Source organism: Lissotriton helveticus, chromosome 1_2 (assembly GCF_964261635.1).
Source record: "Lissotriton helveticus chromosome 1_2, aLisHel1.1, whole genome shotgun sequence".
Classification (NCBI taxonomy): domain Eukaryota; kingdom Metazoa; phylum Chordata; class Amphibia; order Caudata; family Salamandridae; genus Lissotriton; species Lissotriton helveticus.
This window is the reverse complement of record NC_136058.1, coordinates 304749920-304776636: the sequence shown is the minus strand read 5'-3', so window position 1 is coordinate 304776636 and position 26717 is coordinate 304749920. Positions and strand designations below refer to the sequence as shown.

Here is a 26717-nt window from a genome sequence, read left to right as displayed (position 1 = left end):
TGGAGTGTTTTTTGCCTGAATGTTCTTGAGGGGTGCCAAGGTGTCGGCACAGTTAGAGATCCATCTGTGGAGGTTGTCTTCTGTGGCGTTGGTGTCTGTGAGCGTTGGCGGAGTGGTGGTGCAGAGGGAATTGACGAGAACTTCTTCTGTGGCTGTGATCCAGCTGCAACGGGGAGGGGGCAATGATGGCGGTGGTGTATGGTGTGCCTGGTGAAGGCGTGATGTATACAATGATGGACGGTCCAAGAGAGTTTGGTGGTGTGGCTGTAGTTGAATGTTCCTCCTGGCGAAGAAGACGGGGACAAGCGTGTGTCTGGATATGTGGGTTGGTGTGGTGACTATCTGCTTGAGTCCAATGTTGTCAGGATCTCCAGGAGGGTGGTGGTGTTCTAGTTACTGGGGTTTTCCAGGTGGAAGATGAGGTCTCTGAGTGGGATTTAGTCGGTGGATGTGAGAGCCTGGGGTGCGATGACTTCTACAATATCATCTGTGAATAGGGGGTCATGGGCCGGGGGGCCTGTAGATGAGGGTGACTGCTGAGGGTGGTGTTGGGTTTGGTCCGGATCTGGAAGTGGAGGTGTTCCATGGTCGCTGTAGGGTCATGCATGGTCAGTCAGAGTGTGCTTTTCTAGCCAATGACAATGCCTCCTCCTTGGCGGTCAGGGTGGTCCTTGCGGGTGATGTTGTAGCCGTCGCGGATGGCGATGTCTGGTCTGGAGCAGAGGTTGGTATAGGTTTACGTGAAGAAGGTTATGTCTGAAGAGTTGACGTTGAGGAGGTCCCAGGTTTCTGAGGCGTGTTTGTGGAGGTATCACACGTTGAAGAGGATGCAGTTGAGCCGGTCAGTTGCCCTGTTGTTCTGCTGGACGGTGAGTGGTGCAGGTGTTTTCTCAGTTTCCGCAGGTAAAGGGTTCAAAGGTATTCTTCGGTGATGCTAGATGGCAGGCGGATTGGCGTACAGGGTTGAGGGCGAGGAGGGCGCTAGCGTCATAGCTGTGGAGTGTCCGGAAAGCAGGGTCCCTGGCTCTGGAAGCGGTCCATGTATGGACTGCACAGATGGACTTGCCTTTGGTGCCCATTAGGCGCACCAGTGGTACAACCGCTGCGCATGGCCGCTGTCATTAAGTAGTACTGCGGGTGGGCTGGACAGCTGGGAGACTGGAAAAGTGGTAAAGGACACCTGAGTGGGGACGGCGGGGGATTGCAGCATCAACGAGGGAGAGGAAAGGGGAAAAGGAACTGTACAAAAGCACATGAAAGACAAAGCCTAACAAAGCAAAAAAAAGAAGAACAAAGCCAAAGGTAGAAAGTAACAGGCAAGAGCAGAAAGAGGGACAGGAACAGCAGAAAAGAGAGACATGAGGTAAGTCAAGCAGCAAAGCAGTGACTCTCTACCACTGGACCAGCAACAATGAGGCGCAGGCAAGACCATGTGGGGGAAGGAGGGCATCCAACACCTGAGAAAAATCCTGAAAGGTTTTTGTTGTCAGATAAGAAAGGGTGCACTGCCATCAGTAGATGCATCTGTTAATAGCGCACTGTGTAAAGATGGTGCAACTGGGTGAGTGGGAAACCCTTGGAACCACTCTGTAGTTAGTCAAATATCTACTAACTAAATGAATAACAGAAGTACCCTATGCACACACAAGAGATCAATTAAAAGTTATGTAACAATAAGTATACAGTGTACAAAGAAACAAAGCAACAGAATGTTGTAAAAATCTCCTGTGGGAGAGTAGTCCGATGAACTCCTTTATTATGTTAGACAGCCATCCGACACGTTTTTCATCGCCTATGCGAATCCTCAGGGCTGAAATAACAAATAGGTAACAATGGAGCAACTCATATGTAGTTGTACAGTAATATTAATTACAACATATCATATTGTGTGAAAACATATCGTGGCTTCCACTGGTGTGTAAAAAACATCGTATCAGCAAATGAGTGCACCCAAACGTATACGTGGCGAATGTGCGTATAAAGCGCGATTCATGGTTAGTGCTGGTGGTGTATAATGTGAAAAAGTGAAATGGATCTGGGTAAGGAGAGTCTAGGCAAAGATTCCTTGATGCCACCACGGCGTAGTCATTGTTTCCTCATAGAATATAGGAGTTTGGTAAAAAAGTCCTGTGTGGGCTATTGTGCAAACGAGTGCAGCTAATTGTGATCGATTCATTCATACAAAGTGCCAGGTAACTGAGACATTCAACTAAGGTCACGGGCCCTGCTGGGTCAGAAATATCACCAGCAGAGCGGTGAGCCACTTCCTCTATTTCTAATTTTTAGCATATATGCCCTAGCTCTCAGAGAGATCTTTCTTTGTACTCATGATATTTTCCTCCTCTTTCTTCTTTTGTTCATTTACACAGACCTCCCGGTTTGTCACAGCCACATATAGGTATGTGTTCGTTTCACGATGAAGCCGCACCCTCACGTCACCCCGATCTTTTGTTACCTGGCACTTTGTATGAATGAATCGATCACAATTAGCTGCACTCGTTTGCACAATAGCCCACATGGGACTTTTTTACCAAACTCGCAGACATTGTTTGGTTACACCCCAATGACCCTGTGCCATCGAAGCACCACAACACCAGACTGTCCCCACTGGCCCTGCAAGACAGAAAAACATGCCATAAGCCTGGCGAAGCCCATTGCCCCCAAAATATAGAGGGAATAGGCGGAACTGACCAGCGAAAGAAAGACATGTGATCCTACCCAAACCCTGCTCAACGAACGAGCAGGGGCATCAAAGGAAGACACCCGGATCATGAGGTGTCAGCCATTAAAGAGACTGAGAACCCCAGAGACACCCAGGTACGGTCTGACTAGCCAGGAAAAGAGACCGCTACTGCAGCGTGGCACCACCAGAAAGTGGGCTCCAGAGAAGGGAGAAGAGGAGTAGATGAGCTTCCACCCCTGCGACAAACGGGAGGACACCCAGTGCACAAGTTGCAATCCACCCAGTGCCACCCACTGAAGAGGCTGAGGGGCAAATTTATCATAGTTTTGCATCGCACCTGCAGCAAGAGAGATTTATCAAGCCGCGCAAGACCACCTTGCATGGCCCTGAGAGGCCTGATCAATCTGGAGTAACGCAAGATACCACGGGCCCGATTCACAGAACTAACTTAAGACAAAATCCTAAACTTACTACTTTTGGTATTCACAGAATGAACTTACTACTTTTGGTATTCACAGAAGTTAGGATTTTGTCTTAAGACAGACTTAAGACAGACTTAAGACAGACTTAAGTTATGATTCTGTCTTAAGTCTGTCTTAAGTGTGTCTTAAGTCTGTCTTAAGACAAAATCCTAACTTCTGTGAATACCAAAAGTAGTAAGTTTAGGATTTTGTCTTAAGTTAGTTCTGTGAATCAGCCCCCACAAGCCCCCGCCTTGCATTACTCAGGGAAGCATTCCATGGGTGGAGCGTGGGGGATCCCATCGTATCCACCCCATGGATTTTGGCGTATTCCCAGATTTACCACCACTGGTAAACCTGGGAATGCATCACAATGCTACGCCTTCCCAGGGGCGGCACAATGAGAAGAAATATCTTTATTTCTCCTTGTGGTTTCCTCTTTCAAGAGTGTTGCATTCTGCAGCTCACTTAGAAATAGGAGAATGCCTCTGAGGATTGTTTTTTGTGCTGTAAGATCCTTCCTGCACAATAATAGTCCTGCCTGCAATGCAGGCACCATTGCACCATGGTGCATGGGTGCCTGCATTGGCGGCGCTAGGCAGCATATTGTATGCCACCGCAAGGAAAAGATAGGAATGAGCGGTATCATGTTAAATTTAGCACATTCCTGCCTTTTCACACAGTACAGCAAGGTTGCTTGCTGCGTGAAATAACAATAAATGTGCCCCTGAGTTTATAATCCTCAGAACCACAACCGTGACATCTATGCCTGCCAGATAGACATGAACGCCAGGTAGGGGGATGCACAAGGAAAGCAGAGTTGGACCAGAATGTGGTCAAAAGCACACAACACGTGCCCAAGCACCAAACACTGGCACCGTACCAACAATGAATCTGATTCCCTCTGGCAAGCTGCTAGAAGGGTCCGGACTTCTCTAAGCATGTGTTTGTGTCCCGAACCACTCCGGATAAATTATGAATGTGAGCTGTAAGGTCCTGTTGCAGCCAACTTCATCAGTCCATGCGTCCTTTGCTAATTGACTCTAGAGACTGATGGACTACGTGGTATCCAGTTTTGTTTTGTATTATTTCCATGGGTTGGACTTGCAGTGGCGGCTGGTGAAATTTGAAAGTTGAGAGGTGTTAAATTTGGAAATTACTTTTGTATAGAGAGCGATACGAGCAAGCTTAATGGACAAATGTGGGGTCCAGGGCGGATAACTCCTCCGGAAAAAAAAAAAAAAAATGATTTTGCATTTGAAAGCAAATGAATTTAGTGATGAAGCAATTTTTGTAAAGCAGTGGTAACGTATAGTCTTGAAATGTTAAACAAGTTAAAAACTGCCCCATATCTTAGTGCATTCATATACTCAACACTTCCTGTAATAAGCAAATTGTAGAGCGAGACAACTTCAGCCCTCTTTAAAGTGTGTGCTTGCCCAGTGCTTTGCACTGCATGCAATACCAAAGGGGATGATGGACGGAGCGTTTGAGCAAATCAAACATTCACCCCAGTCAACTGATCTGGGTTTAATCCATCACCATTCTTTAGTTCACTCCACTACCCCAGTTCAGACATGGCCATAATAATAATAATAATAATAATAATAATAATAATAAGGACATTTATAAAGCGCCTGGTTATGACAAACGGCATGTCCCCGCTCTGGAGTAAGTGGGAGAAACAGATCCCCAAAGCCAAGACCAGTGACGCGCTGGTCTTATTAATGAAGGAACAAGTATGTTTTAAGCTCCCTTCTGAACCTAATCTCAGAGGGTTCCAGCTGAAGCTCCGGAGGGAGTTTGTTCCAGCTCTTGGCTGCCACCCATCCTGGCCCTCTTGACTTTAGGGACAAGCAACAAGCCAGTCCCACTTGATCTAAGGGACCGTGCGGGCCTATAGAGGGTAATAGGACTCTGCAAATACACAGGACCGAAGCCCTGGATATTGCGATGGCATGTGCAGAGGGCCTTGAACATAATTCTCTTCCTGACTGGAAGCCAGTGTAGAGTGTCCAAGGCCCTTTTAGAGGTAGCCCTTCTCGGTTGCATGAGGACCAGCCGTGCAGCCGCATTTTGCATGACCTGAAGTCGATTTAGACTTTTAACAGTAGCACCCAAATATAGTATGTTACCATAATCTAAGCGTGAAGTAACAAGTGCATGCACTAGTGTCTTCCTGGCCTCTATAGGGAGGAGGTCCATAGTTTTGCGTAGGCCCTTCAGGACACCAAAGCAGATCCCCACTACACGTCTGATATGAGGTTCAAATGTGACATCAGAGTCCAAGCATACACCCAGGTTCTTCACCTGGGAGCATGTATAGGGGCTGGACCTAAGCTAGATGGCCACCATGCCGATGACCCCACTGACTGACCCCCTCCTACCACAAGCACCTCTGTCTTGCTTCCATTAAGTTCCAGGCAGTTGTTTGCCATCCAAGAGGCAAGCTCCTGCATGCCCTTGGAGTCAATGAAGACAGTAATTCATGCCCTCATCACTTCCCACCTGGACTATACCAACAGCCTCTATCAGGGAGTGCCTGCCTACCTCCTTCACCGGCTTCAGATCGTGCAGAATGCCGCGGCAAGGCTGATCTGTAGGGTCCCTTACCGTCACTCGATTTCTCCTCATCTGAGGAACCTTCACTGGTTGCCTATTGCCGCACGTATCCAGTTTAAAGCCCTGGTTCTTATCTTCAGGGCTCTGAATGGTAAGGGGCCTGGATATCTTAGACGAAGGTTGAAGATAGTCCATTCGTCACGGGCACTTAGATCTAACCTCCATCTCCTGCTCCCCCCCAGATTCCGTCTAGCCAAGAAGAACGGTGGCATCCAGACTCTGGAATGCCCTGCCGGTCAATCTCCGTCCTGGCTGACTCAGAATCAAAATTCAGGAACAAACTTAAGACATTACTATTCTCCAGCTGCTAACCCCCAGGTTTCATTCATTTGCGGTCCTCAGCGCCGGGACACCCCTGTTGGGGGTAGCCGCGTGCTTAATTAATGTCAGTATAATAATATTAATAATGCATGCCCTGAAATTGGAACCCGCCAGATCCAGTGCCCATGATAGCGAGATTACCAGTTGCGTGTCATTGGCATATGACACAATCCTAATACCAAAGTCCTCCACTATTTTCGCCACTGGAGATACATATGGATTAAATAGGGTGGGGCTCAGGGCAGCGCCCTGAGGCACACCCTGATCCAATTAAATAGCTTTGGATTAGTGGGCGCCCTGTCTGAACTGAAAACTGCACTCCATCAAGAATGATTGTATCCATTTTAGAGCCGAACCTGAGACACCGCCCTTATTCAGACACTGTAGCAAGGTGTATTGAACCACAGTGTCAAAAGCGGCGCTCAGGTCCAGGAGAATGAGAGCCATAGTTTGCCCCTCATCTCCTCCCTGTCTAATGGCCTCTGTGGCCATTAGTAGAGCTGACTCCGTAGAGTGTAGTGACCGAAATCCGAATTGAGTGGGGTGCAGGAGATCGGCTTCTTCCACATATGCCATAAGCTGTAAATGTACTACCTTCTCCGCCACTTTCGCCAAATACGGTAGCAGCGAGATAGGGCGAAGATTTTCCAATTTGTCAGAGCTGATATTAGGTTTCTTCTGAAGTGGAAGAATGACAGCCTTTTTCCAGCTAGGAGGCACCATATGCGTACTAAATGATATACCTAGAAGATGCCTGATGTATGGCTCAAGAGTAGCAATACTCTCACCAAACAATTTAGGTGAGGCTGGATCTGTAGGCGAGCCAGACTTAATAGTTAGACAGATCCTGCAGAGCAACTCGGGGGGTGGGATGATGAAACTATCCAGCCTCTGGCTTTTCCCACCTCCTCCGATCCGATCCACAGATTCTGCACCCGTTTTTACAGCTCCAGGAAAGGAAGAATACATTTTCTCCACTTTCTCTGAAAAGAAAACTGCAATGCGGTCACATGATTCCACTGAGCCTTCCATGGGGGTAGCAGACACTGCCAAGGAGGAAATCTCCTTATAGATCTTGAATAATTCTTTGGAGAGTTTCCTGCTGCTTCAATTCTCTCTGCATAATAGGAGGCCTTGGCCCGTCTAATAAGCCCATGGTAATTTTTGCGCTTTTCTAAGTATTCCAGCTTGGCCTGACTAAGAAAACCTTTCCTCCATTGTCTCTCAAGATGTTTACACTCTGTCTTAGCCAGGCGCAAATCAGTCTGACCCTGTGCCTCATGGCAACAGTCCAGCACGAACTGCCAAGCCATGTCTTCCCTAGACCGGAAACAAGCATCCTGGGACCGGTTTCGGTTTCATAATCCTCATCAGCCAGGCTATCTTGAATCCAGTGGTATTGGGCCCGATCCACAGAATGAACTTAAGACTCAATCCTAAATTTACTACTATTTTGGTATTCACAGAATGAACTTACTACTTTTGGTATTCACAGAAGTTAGGATTTTGTCTTAAGTTTGTCTTAAGACAGACTTAAGACAGACTTAAGACAGACTTAAGTTAGGATTCTGTCTTAAGTCTGTTTTAAGTCTGCCTTAAGACAAAATCCTAACTTCTGTGAATACCAAAAGTAGTAAATTTAGGATTTTGTCTTAAATTAGTTCTGTGAATCAGCCCCAGAGTGAGCAAGGGACCCACGTCTGGTCATACCCTGCCAACCTAGGGCGAACAAAGCGATACCAAAGGGGATGATGGACGGAGCGTTCAAGCAAATCAAACACTCACTGCATGCAGCATCAACTTTGGAAGAACATGCTCTAACCAGTCTTCGGCAAGCACCCACAGCTGTGACTGAAATCAGTCATTTAGAAATATGTGCAAACAGGTCTTTAAAAGAAATGAAAAATTAGGGGGGTCTCTAAAAGGGATCATGCAAAATACATTTCTGTAATTCCCATAGAGCGCCACCCGACTGGGATTTTGGTATCACTCTGAGATGTGATTGTATCCTGCTACATAATATAACTAACATATACCTAAAACTTGTAGGTATGATTACCTTTGTCAATGGATGTTTGCTGTTTAAGACCAATGAGTAACAACAATGATTTGTTATAAATAATTAACATTGGAAATGTTTAAATTCTGAAATAGTGAGTCTGTGAATTAAATAGTATTATACCAGGGTGCAGTACCACGGGCTGTCACTAGAGGTCACAAATCAAGACAGCCAGGCACCTCATTGAATAGACACCATGGGTGCAGTTCCGCGGGCCGTCACTAGGGGTCCATAAACACGTCAGCCAGGCTCCACACTGTAACATACATGGGCGGGGGGTGCAGGGTCGAGGCTGCTACAGGCCCTGGTCCAGTCAGACTCCACGCTGTATGTGGACAGCGTATGACGGCAGCAAGATAAAGATGAGTAAATTGGGCCTGCCTTTTTTATTTATGTTTTGTCTTAAGCGACGTTCTTCAGACAGGGTTTACCAGCAATCAGGGTGAAGGAATCTGAAGGAACATCCGCCTGCCCACAATGCATTGCAAATACATACCCGACCCAAACCCAAAACAGAATGCACTTCTTGTTAACTAGAGTTTATTCTATTGTTTTAATGCACAATATGTACGTGCTTTTTCCTCTAACTTTCAGTTAATACACTGGACAATCTGTCGCTCGAACATTCATAGATTCTTATCATAGTCAAGAAGAAATTCACTGCTGTCTAAGTAGCGATGGTTACTTCGATTCTTGACGTTAGCTGCACTTCGTGTGGTGGTTGATGACAAGTCTGCGAAATTTTTGGAGGATCTTGGCCAATGCGAAGGTCTAATTAGATGGTATAAACAAAATGAGAGTCTGATGTTTACAAATTACGTTGCAATTCATCTATTTCAACTTCGTTATTATTATTCGATTTATAGATATACTTTAACCGCCAAAGAGTTTCTTACAAGTACGCTGTTGAAGAAGATTCTATTTCATTTGACCGGACGGTGCTGCAAGGGCTTTCATAGCTCACTGGGTGTCGCATCTGTTGCAGTGCTTGTGGGGGGAGAGAATTTCAGCAGCATCAAACCTGCTTTTCATCTGAAGTGAGTAAAAGAGCCAAGAGTCACTGCATGAAATACCACACGTGACATCCCTCGCCACACCCACATCACTGCCCACCTGAAGACCTGCACTGGCTCCCAGTCAAGAATAGGATCACCTTCAAGCTCCTCACCCATGCCTACAACGCCGGACCAGCATACCCCAACAAGCGTCTCACCCTCTACACCCCGAACCGCCAGCTTCGCTCTGCCGACCTCCCCCTCGCCACCGTCCCACGCATCCACAGGACCTCCACCGGCGGCAGATCCTTCTCCTACCTCGCTGCCAAGACATGGAACACCCTCCCCACACAGCTGCGACAGACCCAGGACATACTAACCTTCAGGAATATTTCTCAAGACCTGACTGTTCGAGCAGTAGCTGCATCCCCAACCCCGCTCAGCGCCTTGAGACCCTCACGGGTGATTAGCGCGCTACAAATAAGTGATTAATTGATTAATTGATTGATACCTCCTCCCTAAACGAGTGCTTTGAAGCTGCAGGAAGCAGCAGATAACCCGACTCAAAAGCACCAAATAAATAATATAACTACACTACAGTTGTTTCATCATAAGACTCAGGGCTGATTGATGTCCTTGCGTCTCCTTTCCTTAAGTCAGATTTACAAAGCCACGCAAGAGGCAATTTGTAAAGAAATATAATGCAAGGCAGCCGCTTGCGCTGCGCTACATTCTATTTCAAGCTGGGAGACGTCAGATTGGTGAAGCATGAGTGTTCCTGTACATCCACCAATGGATTTGACGCAAGAACGAACTTATACATTTCTGTAAACCTGGGATTGCGGCAAATCGGCAAATCAGTGCACCTCCCGGAGACTGTAATAAAGAGAGGAAAATAATCTTTTTCCCCTCTTTATTTCCCCATATGTGTGATGCATTCTGCAGCACACAAAGAAAGAGCGAAAAAAAAACTCTTTATCCTGTCTGCGTCGTGGTGCAAGGGTGCCAGCGCTGACGCTAGGCAGGGCACGGAAAGAGCAGAAAGTCTCCATATTTTTGTAAATTTGGAGCATTTCTGCCCACTCCCTTTTACGCAACGCAGCACAGCACGCTCCCTTGCTGTATTTTATGATATAATAGTGTGTGACTTAATATTGAATTGCCAATAGATAAGTGGGGCTGATTACGTGTTTGCCAAGTGCTCTTTATGGCACCAGAGAAAATAATATCCTGGTTACAATATTTATCAGGTGTGATAAATATCCCCTATTACAAGTTTCTGAGGTGTAAATGGATGTTGGCTCTTATTGAACCAAAATCTGCTCGGTACACTTAAAAATGTTTCCCCTGTTTAATTCTGGCAGGTAATAAAGAACTAGAGGACATGAAGCTCGGGTGGAAGTGAAAGCACACACAAATACCCCTTTTGGCCATCAGTGGAACTGCAGCCTTTGATGCTCGAGTAATCTTGATGGCAGTCATCGGAACACCTCTCTTCTTCATGCAAGTTGAACAGGTACTTAGCCAGAAACTAGTTCAGAAAATCCGTTAGGAAAATCAGTAAATCAGTCCTAAACTGTCACAGGTTTTTACAAAAAATTAGAATTAAATTGGAGATTAATATTATATCACATGATGTAGCGTCATCTCGTAATTGCTCTCACAGTGCACATGGGGGCATATGTACAAAGAAGTGATGGTGCGCAGCTTTAGCCTTCTTGGCTTAACTCCGTGCTCTGCCACTTCTGAAACACAACAATATGGTGTAGCCCTGCATTTCCCCCTGCACTGGCACTTAATTTAGCTTCCTCTCGGCAACACAGGCACGCTTGCACCATATTGCAAGGGTGTCTGCGTTGCAGGGGAAGATTGTTTGAGCCTCATTTATGAAAACTGTTGCTTGCATCGCTGCATGAAAACAGCGGGGCAACAGTTTTCACTGCGCCCACCTTGGGACAGGAAGGATGTGCCGTATTTAATGTACGGCACTCCATGTTGCAAGGAGTTACAGACACGAGAGTATTCCTGATGTATTTGTAGGAGCAGTAATGACCCATTGCTGGAGTGTGTCACAAAAGTGACGCAACTCCAGCAATGTGCCATTACACTTGGGCAAGTTTCATGTTAAATGTGCCTGCAGCTGTCTTACGCCTGCTGTGTGGCAGGCGTAAGATTTTGATGCAGTGGCGTCACTTCTACGCAGCTTTTTACAGGGGCACGCCCATCCTGCGTACATTATACCTGGCGCAGGGCTTTACAAGGTGACGCATCTGCTTAGATGCATTCACTTTTTAAATAGGGTGCAACATGACATCTTTTTTACACCCCCAGTGCATCACAAAAAGTGTCACAACTGCGGCACAAAAGTGTTGCTGGGCCTCATAAATAAGGCCCTTATGTGCATGAAGGAGTACCTTCATGCGCATAAACAATCTTTAAATGGTGTTTTGTCATTTCTATATGTGCTGCTTAATGCAGCACACATAGAAATAGCAAAACAATTTTTTTTTAAATAATTGTTTATGTGCAGGAAGGGACACCTTCCTGCACATGAAGAGTCAAAGGCGTTTTGCTGTTTCCATATCTGCTGCAGAATGCAGCACAATTGGAAACAGCAAATACGAGGAGAAATGTAACCTTTCTCTGTTCGTTGCGCCAGGGTAAGACCAGGTTTTTCCTGGTCTTAATTTTTGCGCTGCACCATATTTACGCCACCCTTGTAAATATGAGGCAGTGTCAAAATCAATGGATGTTGCGGTTGTTTCCCTTATGCCTCCCCTCGGGAGGAGTACATTTTTGGGACTGCCTCAGACTTAAGATTTCTCCTAAGGGGAAGTGTCAAAAAGTCATGGATGTTGTTGGGAACGCCCCCAGCAACACCCATGGAATGCCCCTTTCACGCAGTTTGCTGCGTGGAAGGGGCACATATATTTAAGGCCTGAAAAGTCACTTAACATTGATTTACGTTACCATATAAATATGCCAGTGGCACATTACTGCACAAAAACAATCACAAGAGGTGTTTTTCTATTTCTGTGTGTGCTGCCTCCTCGTTGTGTCTCCAGGTGGCATAATGTGAAGATAGTTGGAATACCAAAAGGGAGAGAGGGGTTTCAACCAACACAATATATCACAGCATGTCTCCTGTCCTGGGAGCTGAAGGAGTATGTGTCTTGGTGCTTTGTAGTGGAGAGAGCCCACAATCCCAGACAGCAAGACTCCCCACCCAGGGTCTAACATGACCTTTACTGACTACATTATAAAAATACAAAGAAATGCTGATCTTTCTGAGGGCCAAACATAAAACCATGAACATGACATATATGCTGGTATTGCCGGTCCGTCGGAAAGTTCTCCACAATGGTAAATCTAATTTGTATCACACTCCTGAGAGTGTTTGGGACTGGGTGAAAATAAACACCCCCAATTGTCAGGGAAGGGCCCGGCTGTCTCTCCCACCATGGAGTGAAGGAAAATGTGGAAGAATGGGCTCCTGCCATGGAGAGTGTAGAATGGGACTAAGGAATCGGGCTGAGGAAAACTTTCTGTCCGATTCCAACAAATTGGTGGAGGAGCCCAGATATGGGCTCTACCATACATTTAGATGTTTGGTCCAATCATCATACGGGGAAGCACTCATAACCGAAAGATGACGAATGCTCAAACTTCAGTTGAAGTGATAATGTAAGCCATATCTCACACCCTGTGAGAACTTTCCTTCCCAGAGGCCACTGTACAAATGCTGTTACTAGTACTAACAAAAAAGGGGTAGCTCTAATCAGTAAGGCTGAGCCTATCAAACAACCAAACAAAGGAATGTGCCAATACTGATAGGGTCATTTAAAACGCCAAATGACATTCAAAGAAGAAAAGCAATTCAACAATGGGAGTGGCTATTTAATAGCTATTTATTTGAATCAATTTTGAAAATACCAAGCATTGAACTTAGTACAAAATAGAAAAGTTACAGGCGCAAAGTTGAAGGGTAGGACACAGTAAAAATTCAATCACCACAAAAGTCACTCATATCACAGTCATCCCACTCGCATTCACATTCTAACATTCAAACAGAAAATGCAAAAGTGATTGCCCAATACAGGGAGAACTGTATACCCGTAGGGGAAATCAAGAGCGGTCTGCTCTAATTACAACAAAGATTGCACAATAGTTTTTCAAGCACTAACCACTGGAATATTTTTATCACAGTCAGAGCTAATCAAAACACACTTTTAGTGGAATTAATATACAAAAAGTTCAAGTGCGAAACAAGTAAGCACAAGAACAACAAAAGAGGCAGACCGAAGGAAAAGGCCTATGCGTTTCGAATCCCTATGCCTCAAAGGGGGGATTCTCCTCAGGGCCAGAAGACACTCTGAAAAGTAGAAAGAGACAGACACTAAGTAAAAATTCTTTGTCTAAAATACAAGGACACTAGCAAGCACTGCTACACCACCATGTCACATAGCTTACCCTCATTAGTAGGTGCGAGGCTGGAGACTCCTAGAGAAGTGAAAAAAATAAAAGACAGGAAAGACAAATGTCTAGTATCAGTGAGGAGGAAAATATGTGACTGATGTGAAGCAACATAGAAAGGCTAATCTAAGAGCACAATTTGCGATGGCTCATGGACATTGATTTACCTTAAAATCAATGCGGTGTCAACAGCTACGGAGGGGGTGAGATCGAATCAGGTACGCAAGATCTGAAGAAAGAATGAGAGGGGTATAATAACCAACTCTTATTGTGGATGGCAGAGCAAAGGGAGCGGTGCACTTAAGCTAAAAATCGCTCTTACCAGATGCAGGAAACCCCGGTCACAGACGGGGGCTGGAGATGTGCTGTGGTTGACTCCGGCGCATACTGCTGGAAATGTTGTCCTGTGCCCACTCTGTGAATGAAAGACAGAGTGGTATTAGACCGCGATGGTGCTCATGAGGGGTAAAGCCCGAATCCAAGCGGACCGAAGTTGCGGGGCTTACCGGGGCTGATTAGATCTTCCGAGTAGGAAGGATGGCGGTCTAGGAGCACTGATCCCTTGCGCATGCGTAGTCGTGCTGAATCCGTCGGACGAATGAAGTGCTGCTTATAAACCACAGTACTGGGTCAGGAGGCGTCTCACAAAGAAGGGGCGCCTGGTTGAATTATAATTCAGTAAGGCAAGCAAAATAAATCCAAATATTTTGCTGAAGCCTGTAGTTGCTTAGTGAAATAAACATAGGGTCAAAAAGATTTGGAAAGGGGGGCGCTGTGTCTGGAGCCCGTCTGCACAGCACCACCTAATGAGTAATCTCATAGTGTAAATGTAAATGTAAATGTATGAAACTTATATAGCGCTGGACTTACCCTGGGGCATCTCCGCGCTTGCTTAGGGAACCCGTCCTGGTATTCCCCTGTGAGATAACCCTGGAAGGGTATCCACAACATAGTGAACTTAAAAGTGGTGGATGAAAGTGAAAGATCCGCATAACTGGAAAGAATTATAGTTTGTAGATTTCAGATAATTCATTCAGACCTGTATTGGCCGTATCGAACTTAACAATGAGGAGTGCCTCTCTTTTGGATAATTTGGAGTCCCAATCCACACCACGTGGATCTTTTTCGACCTTGGAGATGATAGTCCATTTTAAGTCGCTAATTTGGTGGTTAAGTCTAGTCCAGTGATTGACCAGTGGAGCAGTTTCCACTTTATTTTTGATTCTTGATTTATGTTGGGAGATTCTCTGGCGGACCTCTTGGTTGGTTTTACCAATATATAGGAGTCCACACGGACATGTGATCCCATACACAACAAACTTAGATTTACAGTTTCTAAACGTTACGTGTTTCCACGAAATACCATTATGTTGGAATAGAGACCCTTCCGTGGTTTTATCACAACAAAGGCATGTGCCACATTTGTGGTGCCCCACAATAGGATTTAGGCCCATCATTTGTCGTAACGTGGGTTGTTTTTCTTGCGTGGTTGCAGCTCTCACCACATAATTGGCAATGCTATTTTCCTTTTTGAAAAGAGTCTGTCTTAAGTTTGTCTTAAGTCTGTCTTAAGTTTGTCTTAGGACAAACTTAAGACAAAATCCTAACTTCTGTGAATACCAAAAGTAGTAAGTTTATTCTGTGAATACCAAAAGTAGTAAGTGCATTATGTGAATGCCAAAAGTAGTAAGTGCATTCTTTGAATACCAAAATAGCATTAAGTTTAGGATTGAGTCTTAAGTTCATTCTGTGAATCGGGCCCATGGTGTTTTGTTTTAAATTCTGAGTTTGTGCTTCTGTAGTGTTGCAAATCCATCCTGTGCCCTTGGCTGATGGCCCTCGGCTGACTGATACTGGTGGTACCTGACTCTGACTGACCCTGGCCTCTGCCTAACCAGGCCCAGTGCAATGCTGAAAGAGACAGTTAAAATACAGTAAAATCACCTACATACACTAGGGTGCACTATAGGTTAGGGTATCCCTATGATTGGCATGACCTCTCCTATAAGACCCTTGTACATAATAGGCCAGGGGGATTAGAACTATCTTTAAATCCCTAGAATATAATAGGGCATGGCAGTTTAGAGGCCAGCAGTCCTTCCTGCTCTTGCATGTGTGCACTGCTGAAGCCTGCAATCCATTTAGAAGTAGCCCAGTATTGTAGAACTGATTTTAAAATGCAAATTGTGCTCAAACTCGACTTTTGGGTTTGGGGAATTTACAAATCAATCAACTACAATGTTGGGGCAAAATTAAGTTAAGTGGAAAAATGTTTTACACTTAGGTATGGCTGTATCATATTTGCCACATAGTACACCATCTGCCGCATAATTTAACGATTTCACCCAAAACTATTTTGTAGCTCAAATGGATTAAAAATTACTAAAGAAATGTATTTTATGTTGCTGTGAAGTGTAGGGCCCTTTCCAAAGGTTGACTGTCACCTTTCCTACTGCTTCATTTGTATGTTACACAGGTACTAATGAGGCAAAAGCTTTGCAGAGGCTGTTAGCATGTATAAATATGTCAAAATAATAAAGAATCATCAAATGTACCGCATTACACTGCAGCCTTTTTATTGTTGTATTATTTACTCAACACTGCAACATAATTTAGGCCTCCATTGCTTTATTACTCCAGTGGCCCGAAAGCAGGCTGCACGTTTTTTAAAAGTGTTTGTGCATGAAGCAGAGACCATGAAGTTTGCAAACGTAGGCGTGGATTACGATTGCAGGCGAACTTCAGTCCGTCCGCCTTCGAATCGGGAAATGGTTCCGCTGGCCTTCAAGGCGGCGACCCCATGATAGGCATTACAATGCAGCCGTCACTCTGGCGTTCGCATTACATATCTTTTAAAATGCAGCAGGTGCTGCTGGCTGCTTCATCCGCCGCAATGTAAAAAGGGACATGTTAAATATATCACTGCGCTACGTGGCAGGCATAATGCAGTGCCTGCCACATGGTGCAGTGATATGTAGGGGGCATCATAGGTGCCCACCAGGTCCGATGTCTGGGGGCTAGGGGAAAAGGGTCCTGCTACAGTCCCCAAATGTCCCTTTCTGCCAGCTTTTCCATGGCGGGTAAGGGACATCGTAATTCCTACAGCGGTGCCTGGTAGGCACCACCAGCATTGATGGAACCCCGAGCCCCTCCGCCACACTGGCGGGCTCAAGGAGCCTGTCGGGTGCGTGGCGGTTGGTCTTTCAGACCACCAAGGAACGGCCCGCCATTGTAATATGGCGGGCGGTGATGCAATCTCTTATGGCAGTGGGACAGCCACTGAATGGGGTGACGTGGCAGTCCCACCGCCATTATAATCACCCCCTAAGTTTGGTGTGCATGCAAATCCTGCATTGCCTACCCCTGGTAAGTTGCACTATTACTGCTGAAAAAGGCTAATGTAGGTACCAATGGGTGAGGTGGACTGGCCTCAAGGGTCTTGTGACCTCAGTGACAGATTTACTGTCGATCTAGGGTGTGCTTCTTTGTATGCCTGCCCACAAAACCAGTGGTTAATTTGAACCGGTGCTTTCCGGCGCTTGGCACCTGCAATTAATTGCCAGCACCGACACTTGAAAGAGCTGCTCATTTAAAGATGAGCAGGAAAACTGTTATTTATTAATTCAATTCAAAGCAACTAATAACAGCCACCCAAACCATTTTTAAAGCTTGGGAGTCTGAATTCTCACACTTGTAGCAGTGTGATGGTTAGTAGTTGTGTAAGTTCTGTTATTGGCAGCGCTGGCAGGGGAAATGTGTGGTGCAAACTGCGGTGGCCCCATCACGAAGGCCCCCAGCACTTATTTGTTTACAAATTAAGCACTGTGCAAGACTGGAGGTGAACTGTAGTATAGATTGTGGTGGACAGGCCTTCAAGGTTAACTCACACTTGCCACCGTTATGGTCCACCTTTGGGTGCTAAGATGTCTATAAGGTCTATTGGGCCTTCTAAGGTGCAGCATAGGAATGAGCTCTGTCAGGAGTGTAGTCTGGTGGACTGGTCATGAAGGTTGAACATGGTTCTCCAGTTTCAAACTCAGCAGCTCTGGCCAGAGTGCCACATCCTCTCCCACACTGAACACCATACTGCCCCACATAGAAAAATTGGCACTGCCTTCGGCTACAACTCAATTGTGCTGCAACTAAATTCAAATTATGCACTAGACAACAGTAAAATGCTACCTGAAAATTATTAATAACACCCTGGAAAAAGCAAACACTCATGGGGAATGCCAGAATAAGCAAAGCATGTGAAATGTAATCAGGAACAACATGGTTACCTTAACGGTTTTAAACTCATTATTCAGAAATCAGTAGATGATTTTGCCTGAAAAGTTCAGGACATGGTTACAGGACCAGGAAGAGACCCGTTTCAGTATCCATTGCTTATATCTTTTCAAAATGTAAGCAGTTTGGTTTAAAAAAAGACCACATCCCCGAACACAGAGCCGCAGTACACATTTTATAAGCTAAAATAATTAAAACAGTTGAAAACAATTATATTAAACGTTTTCACTCCACCCATTAACCAGGTATTGCAGTCCCTTTAGGAATGGTTCACTTCCCCACCCTGGGAAAACAATGTTGTTCAAAGAAAGAAGATAACAAGAAAGTAGCGCTTTCACTGGCAAACTTTGTAAAGTGGCGCTAATGTGTGTGGGTGTAAATAACAATCTGGTCTGTCTGCTGACTACTCTGCATTGCTTTTTTAAAGTATTTATTTTGTTTTCTCTCTGTCCCAAGGTTGTTGATTGGAATAGAAAAATTAGCATGTAAGGAGGAGTGAGACAGAGACAGAAAGAGGAATAAAGATAGAGAGAGGTGAGGAGGGTAGCTGCCAGAGACAGATCCGGGGAAGTGGATACTGTCCTTGCTTTCTCTGGTCATAAAGGAAAAGAGAGAGACTTTTTTTCCTTCTCTGCCCTTCCCAGAACGCTGAGCCTTCCTGCAGCATAACAAAAGGAGGAGGGCGGGTGGCCTCTGACTCCAGGCAGGTCAAGTGCTGGGCCATTAGGTAGCGCTTTCGTGGGCTAATGGCCCTGTGAATAACAGAAGGGAGAGGGGAAATTCTTTTGTCCCCTCGTCCCCCCACCCTTGACCCCCGTGTCCCCCCCCACTTCAAAATCTGGGGGGGATATGTCCCCCGCGTCCCCCACACTTCCTACGCTCATGGCCGAGGTTGCTCGTGGCTTCCGGTCCCTGCCAGTGTACAACTGTGTAGTGTGCATTTATTCCGGGTTTCCCTACTGCCGTTAGCCCCTCCTGTAATCAGGCCCTGCACCCTTGTGACCCCCGTGAGCTCATGTTCTCTGAACCCCACATCTCCATACCCTGGCTACACGATGGGCCCGATTCACAGAATGAATTTAAGACTCAATCCTAAACTTACTACTATTTTGGCATTCACAGAATGAATTTACTACTTTTGGTATTCACAGAAGTTAGGATTTTGTCTTCAATCTGTCTTAAGTCTGTCTTAAGACAAATTTAAGACAAAATCCTAACTTCCAATCAAAAGCGATGAGCGTGCTGAATCTCCATACCCTGGATACAGGATGCCTCCACGGCACGCGCTGCTCTAGGCTCGACCTAAACAGCTTATTATTCATCCGTGGGGGAACCCGGTGCATTACCGGTGCTTGTTACTAGAGGGCGGGCTGTCTAGATACAAACAGTTCGTGTCTGGCAAGCAGAATACCCAGAAACCATTGCAATTCAATTACAACAATTGTCAGCGATACGGGGTGATTACAATCATTTAGATGGCACTAAAATGAGCCAGTAAAATTGTGTGTACACTGTGTTGATAAAAAGGAGGCAACGGAGTATGATTTAAAGTTGCCCCACCATATGTGTATGATGTTTTATCTTTTTAAAAGGCCGAACTCGAGGCCCTATAATTATAAATATGCATGCTTCAGTTGTTCATGTGCGCATTGTGTGGTGATGATGTGTGAAGCTCTATCAATTTTTGTAGGATTTCTAAAGGTGCTCGAGATCTGGACAGGGTAAAAGATAGAAATGCTTGTTGTGATTATGGCGTGCATCTGCTCATAATTCTCAATGGAAAGGAAAGATAACTGTAGATTATGGGAGTTGTAATGTAAATTGATACTTGTATAGCGTCACCCGCAAGGGTCTCAAGGCACTTGTACGAATACTGCTGTGGAACCCATCCTGGCTTTCTCTGTGAGGTGTCCACTCCTGGGCACCCCCAAGGTGGAGGCCAAGCATCCTTAGCGTTGTGGGGGCCGTTGTGGAGATTAAGCAAGCTATTGCCCAGAGTTGCAGAGTGGGACTCCATGATTGGAATAGGCACTGAGGCGAGAATTATCAGGTCCGTGGAATTTTTGAGCTCAAAACCCGCCGAGGCGAGGAATTGAACTCTGGTCCCGGGCTAGACCTCTGCATCAGGGTCTGCCGCTCTAACCATTGAGCCACAATTCTCCAGTTGTAAGGCTCCTCTTCGTCGCTAGAGGTCAGGTTGCGGTTTACACAAGTAAAAGCTGGCATTTTATGTGATGTACAGAAAGTATTATTAATGACACTTTCTTTTTATCAGACTTTAATATGTAGAGGATAAAATATTTTTTACTAGCAATTATGTTGCACACAGTATAAAACAAGCATTTGCAATGCAATAGGTCTCTCATTAGGAAAGTTTGAGCTATTGGTCTTGTAAATGACAAACTTTTTTATTTATGTGTTGGTTTTGAAAATAGCTAAATTAATAGCTTCGTCATTTACAATGCCAATAGTTATAACTTTCGCAAATGTGACACCTATAGCATTTGTAATGCAACATGTTTTGTATTTACGTGACTTAGATGTATTGATATTACAAATAACAATGACTTTTAATTTTTTAAAATAATTAATACTTAAATAAAAGTGATTGTAATTTATAATGGCAATAGCTTAAACTTTTGTAAATAACTTTTGTGAAGATTATGTTCAGTGTATTTTATTGTGATGAAAATCCAAGAACAGAAGTGAAATATTAACATCTTTTTGTGACATCCATACTAATATAATAAAGAGAGAGCCCAAACATTTGAGGCGGGTGATCTCAGGAACCACAGCACCAATCACAACACCCAATACAGCGTTGGAAAGGGCAGTTGCAGCAGAAGGACATAGGCTATGCAGACGCCCACAATATACATTTAAAAGGTAAAAGAACCGTGCCTGCAAAGTAGTCCCTTGTGGGCGTGTCTGCATTGTGCTGTGGGCGTGTTTTTGGGGCGTGACAAACGCTGGGGGTGTGTGGTACGTTCCGCCCTTCGGGCTGGACTGTTCCCATGAGGCACAGGGTCAAGGCTGATTTGCATATGGCCATGTCTGAACTGGGGTGGTGTGGAGTGCAAAAAAACGATGGATTTAGGCCCAGATCTCTGTACTGGGGTGAATGTATGACATTGTTCTGCATTCTGTACATCAACTGTTGTTTTTGCATTTGTCACGCCGAGTGGAATGGGCATGCTCAGACGTGAGTCCCATGCTCTCCACACCCTTGGAGTCAAGCTATTCTGGTTGAAAATGGCTGATAGCTAGAAACTGGTTCTAGGATGGTTGATTCCGGTCCACGAAAGACATGGTTTGGCAGTTTGGGCTGGACTGGACTGTTCCCATGAGGTGCAGGGTCAAGGCTGATTTGCATATGGCCATGTCTGACCTGGGGTGGTGTGGAATGCAAATAAAATGATGGATTTAGGCCCAGATCTCTGTACTGGTGTGAATGTATGACATTTTTCTGCATTCTGTCCATCAACTGCTGTTTTTATGTTCCGCCCTTCATGCCATGTCTCATATCGTGTGCTGAGGGCCTGGGCGTGTGCGGGGCGCGGGATTACTGGAAAAAAAAGCACGCGTGTGCCAAATATTTCATTGTTTTTTCTTCCCAGGTTCTGTACATTCCAGCTCCGGGTGTCCACCCTGCTCCCTTTAAATACCCCTGCACCCCATAATCATAACCCACCCGTACTCCTTAAAATACCCCAACACCCTTAAACACTAACCCATATTAACCCTATAAATATACCCTGTACCTCAAAACCCAAACCTACCCCTGAACCATAAAAATAACCCTGTACCCCAAAACCCAAGCCTACCCCTGAACTCTAAAATAGCCCTGTACCCCAAAACCCAAACCTAGCCCTGAACCATAAAAATACCCCTGTACCCCAAACCTAGCCCTGAACCCTTAAAATACCCCTGTACCCCAAAACCCAATCCTACCCCTGAACCCTAAAAATACCCCTATACCCCAAAACCCAAACCTACCCCTGAACCCTAAAAATACCCCTGTACCCCTAAACCCATACCTATCCCTAAACCCAAAAACTATCCCTGTACCCCATAACCAAAACTATATCTGAACCCTTAAAATATCCAAACACCCCAAAACATATACCTTAGTACCCCCAAAACATATACCCCTATACCCATACTTACCTTATCCAAAAATTAAAAAACAAATGCTTTTACCAATCATGCATTTACAACGAATTTCATTGTAAATGTATGCGTGGTAAAAGCATATAAAATGTAATGGCATTGCGGAGTCATGGCATTGCGGAGTCATGGTACTTTCGTAATGAAAGTATGCGGAGTGATGGTATGCGGAAATAAAGTTGCCGAATAATGGGTGTTTACCCTCCCCCGGTAAGTACATTGGTGGCACGGCGGCCCACATCTCCAGCAACATACTCATATTTTTTCACCACCGATTTGAAAAATGCACAGGTCTCTCTCATTGATGGCCAGCACCGACATACACTTTTAGGCACACCTCCCTCCACAAGTTCAAGAATTGCGAACTTTAGAGCTGGGGAGCTACGTTCGAATCTCGGCATCAGCTCAGCATCCTGTGATTCCAGGCAAATCGCTTTGTCTCCTCGTGCCTACCACAAATGAATGTGTTGTTCTGTAATGTAAATTGTGCTCATGCCATGTTGTTGAGTTCGCGCTATATAATATTTCAAGGAAAAATAAAGTAGGGCAACTCAAGTTCACACACTATTGAACACGCACTCTTAAGTGCATCAGCAGTGCACTGTGAATCGGAGCGTTTCACAGGCCTGTCACAGATAAGAAATGCTATCAAAACGAAATCCTACAAAACAATATACTACTGGCCCGCAGCAATTCATACCCGGACAACGTCGGGACGGGCTGCTAGTTTGTAATAAAGCTTGAAACATTGAGAGAACATATTTGAACCAGTTGTTGTTGAATGGTTGCACAGATTGATGCTGTGATGGCACGGAGTGATGTTGTGGTGGTGCTGAGTGATGCTGGGGTTGCGCTGATGATGCTGTGGTGGTGCTGAGTGGTGCTGTGGTGGTGCTGAGTGATGCTGTGGTGGTGCTGAGTGATGCTGTGGTGGTGCTGAGTGGTGCTGTGGTGGTGCTATGGTGGTGCTAGGTGGTGCTGTGGTGGTGCTGAGTGATGCTGTGGTGGTGCTGAGTGATGCTGTGGTGGTGCTGAGTGGTGCTGTGGTGGTGCTGAGTGATAGTGTGGTGGTGCTGAGTGATAATGTAGTGGTGCTGAGTGGTGCTGTGGTGGTGCTGTGGTGGTGCTGAGTGATGCTGTGGTGGTGCTGAGTGGTGCTGTGGTGGTGCTGAGTGATAATGTGGTGGTGCTGATTGATATTATGGTGGTGCTGAGTGATGCTGGAGTAGCGCTGAGTGATGATGTGGTGATGCTGAGTGGCACTGGGGTGGTGCTGAGTGATGCTGTGGTGGTGCTGAGTGATGCTCTGGTGGTGCTGAGTGATGCTGTGGTGGTGCTGAGTGGTGCTGTGGTGGTGCTGAGTGATAATGTGGTGGTGCTGAGTGATAATGTGGTGGTGCTGAGTGATGCTGTGGTGGTGATGTGGTGGTGCTGAGTGGTGCTGTGGTGGTACTGAGTGATGCTGTGGTGGTGCTGAGTGATGCTGTGGTGGTGCTGAGTGATGCTGTGGTGGTGCTGAGTGGTGCTGTGGTGGTGGTGAGTGATGCTGTGGTGCTGATTAGTGGTGCTGTGGTGGTGCTGAGTGATGCTGTGGTTGTGCTGAGTGGTGCTGCTGAGTGATGCTGTGGTGGTGCTGAGTGGTGCTGTGGTGGTGCTGAGTGATGCTGTTGTGGTGCTGAGTGGTACTGTGGTGGTGCTGAGTGGTGCTGTGCTGCTGCTGAGTTGTGTCGTGGTGGTGCTGAGTGGGGCAACTCAAGTTCACACACTATTGAACACGCACTCTTAAGTGCATCAGCAGTGCACTGTGAATCGGAGCGTTTCACAGGCCTGTCACAGATAAGAAATGCTATCAAAACGAAATCCTACAAAACAATATACTACTGGCCCGCAGCAATTCATACCTGGACAACTTCGGGACGGGCTGCTAGTTTGTAATAAAGCTTGAAACATTGAGAGAACATATTTGAACCAGTTGTTGTTGAATGGTTGCACAGATTGATGCTGTGATGGCGCGGAGTGATGTTGTGGTGGTGCTGAGTGATGCTGGGGTTGCGCTGATGATGCTGTGGTGGTGCTGAGTGGTGCTGTGGTGGTGCTGAGTGATGCTGTGGTGGTGCTGAGTGATGCTGTGGTGGTGCTGAGTGGTGCTGTGGTGGTGCTATGGTGGTGCTGGGTGGTGCTGTGGTGGTGTTGAGTGATGCTGTGGTGGTGCTGAGTGATGCTGTGGTGGTGCTGAGTGGTGCTGTGGTGGTGCTGAGTGATAATGTGGTGGTGCTGAGTGATAATGTAGTGGTGCTGAGTGGTGCTGTGGTGGTGCTGTGGTGGTGCTGAGTGATGCTGTGGTGGTGCTGAGTGGTGCTGTGGTGGTGCTGAGTGATAATGTGGTGGTGCTGATTGATATTGTGGTGGTGCTGAGTGATGCTGGAGTAGCGCTGAGTGATGATGTGGTGATGCTGAGTGGTGCTGTGGTGGTGCTGAGTGATGCTCTGGTGGTGCTGAGTGATGCTGTGGTGGTGCTGAGTGGTGCTGTGGTGGTGCTGAGTGATAATGTGGTGGTGCTGAGTGATAATGTGGGGGTGCAGAGTGATGCTGTTGTGGTGCTGAGTGGTGATGTGGTGGTGCTGAGTGGTGCTGTGGTGGTGCTGAGTGATGCTGTGGTGGTGCTGAGTGATGCTGTGGTGGTGCTGAGTGATGCTGTGGTGGTGCTGAGTGATGCTGTGGTGGTGCTGAGTGATGCTGTGGTGTTGCTGAGTGGTGCTGTGGTGGTTCTGAGTGATGCTGTGGTGGTGCTGAGTGGTGCTGTGGTGGTGGTGAGTGATGCTGAGGTGGTGCTGAGTAGTGCTGTGGTGGTGCTGAGTGATGCTGTGGTGGTGCTGAGTGGTGCTGTGGTGGTGCTGAGTGGTGCTGTGGTGGTGCTGAGTAATGCTGTGGTGGTGCTGAGTGATGGTGCCGTAAGTGCCCGACTGTTGAAGCACTTCTAGTGGAGATGTGTGATGTTTTTAAAAGAAACATAAAACAGTGGCTCTTTAGTTATTGTATTTATTTATTTATTTTACGCGTTTTATATAGCGCAGACTTTACCCGAAGGTGTCAGAGCGCTTCACAATAGGAACATAACTGATACATGAGGATAAAATACAAGTGAAGAAATTACAAAAGCAAACGTTAAGTTATGCCTGCAATGTCTTAATCCCGGGATACAGTATGCTGCTCTGTGCCACGGCTATACCTACTGCGGCTACAAAAAGTGTTCTTTTCAATTACTGAAAAACATGTCTGTGCCCGCAGAGCCCAAGAGACCGCATGGGTGCGGGAGGCGAATAGAGAACAAAAGGGAGGGGTGGGGGAGTGCACGCGCATTGTGAAAGGGGGAGCAGGAGGTGAGCCCGAAAGTGGTGCGCGGCGCAACTAGCAACCATTGACAAAGCCAATAGTCCTTGTTCGTTGTAGGTGTAATATTAGTTGTTGTATTGTATATATGGATGTAAAGACATAAGCAGCAAAATACCAGTCCGCAGCACACTCTGCTAAGCACAGATGTTAGCGTAAATGTTTAAAACAACGAACTAGCTTCTGGACATTGGTGTTTCACCTTGCAGGGTTTAACAGATGCTCCAATGGATGGTGCGGTAAGTGACCAGCTGTTTAAGCACTTCTATTGGAGATGTGTGATGTTTTAAAAAAAACATAAAACAGTGGCTCTCATGCCTGCAATGTCTTCATCCCGGGACCCGGTATGCTGCTCTGTGCCACGGCTATCCCTACTGTGGCTACGAAAAGTGTTCTTTTCAATTACTGAAAAAAAATATGGCTGTGCCCGCAGAGCCCAAGAGACCGCATGGGTGCGGGAGGTGAATAGAGAACAAATGGGAGGGGTGGGGGGGTGCACGCGCATTGTGAAAGGGGGAGCATGAGGTGAGCCCGAGAGTGGTGTGCGGCGCAACGAACAACCATTGACAAAGCCAATAGTCCTTGTTCGTTCTCGGGTAATGTTCACGCTATATAAAATCGCATTAAATAAAATAAAATAAATAGGTATAATGTTAATTGTTGTATTGTATATCTGAATGTAAAGACATAAGCAGCAAAATACCAGTCTGCAGCACACTATGCTAAGCACAGATTTTAGCGTAAATGTTTAAATAGTAAATCCTTTTCTTCCTCTTTTTCAAAACTTGTACCGCCCTGCCTCGCAAATAGCCTCTAAATAAAATGAAACACTATTGTGCAAAGCATCGCACACTGTCGAAAAATGAGCATGGTGCACATGTAAGTCGCCGACAGCAGGAAGTTCCAAAAGCAAAAGAGAGGCTTTTTTTCCTAAAAGCTGCACAAAGCAGTGGAAGAATAAAAATAAAGTATAGTGAAGCTAACCTACCGGGGGATGGTGAAGCGGTGACTCGGCAGTGCAGTACGGTGAAACGGCAGAGAGTTGGAGCGGAACACAGTGGCGGAGCAGGCTCGGGACGTGGAACATGAAGCAGAATCTTCCGGGGCGGCGCAGGATGAGGTAGAGGCAGACGTGGGAGCTGGCGGACCGGCACTAAGGAGGCCAGGGAAACCAGTAAACCAATGTGTGATCCAGAGAAAAGCGGCAAGTGAAAAGAGGCAAAACTTATAAAACCTGGAACATTGGAAATAGTACAGAG

The 26717-nt window shown here is 46.0% G+C and overlaps 1 long non-coding RNA gene across 1 annotated transcript in view; it reads left to right on the top strand.

Annotated features, from left to right (window-relative positions):
- Positions 1 to 10510: 10510 nt before the first annotated feature.
- Positions 10511 to 26717, top strand: part of LOC144807867 (uncharacterized) — a 351958-nt gene continuing 335751 nt past the window's right edge. Inside the window, exon 1 of the long non-coding RNA XR_013606481.1 lies at positions 10511 to 10657. This is a non-coding gene — a long non-coding RNA (uncharacterized LOC144807867). The remainder of the gene's footprint in view (positions 10658 to 26717) is intronic.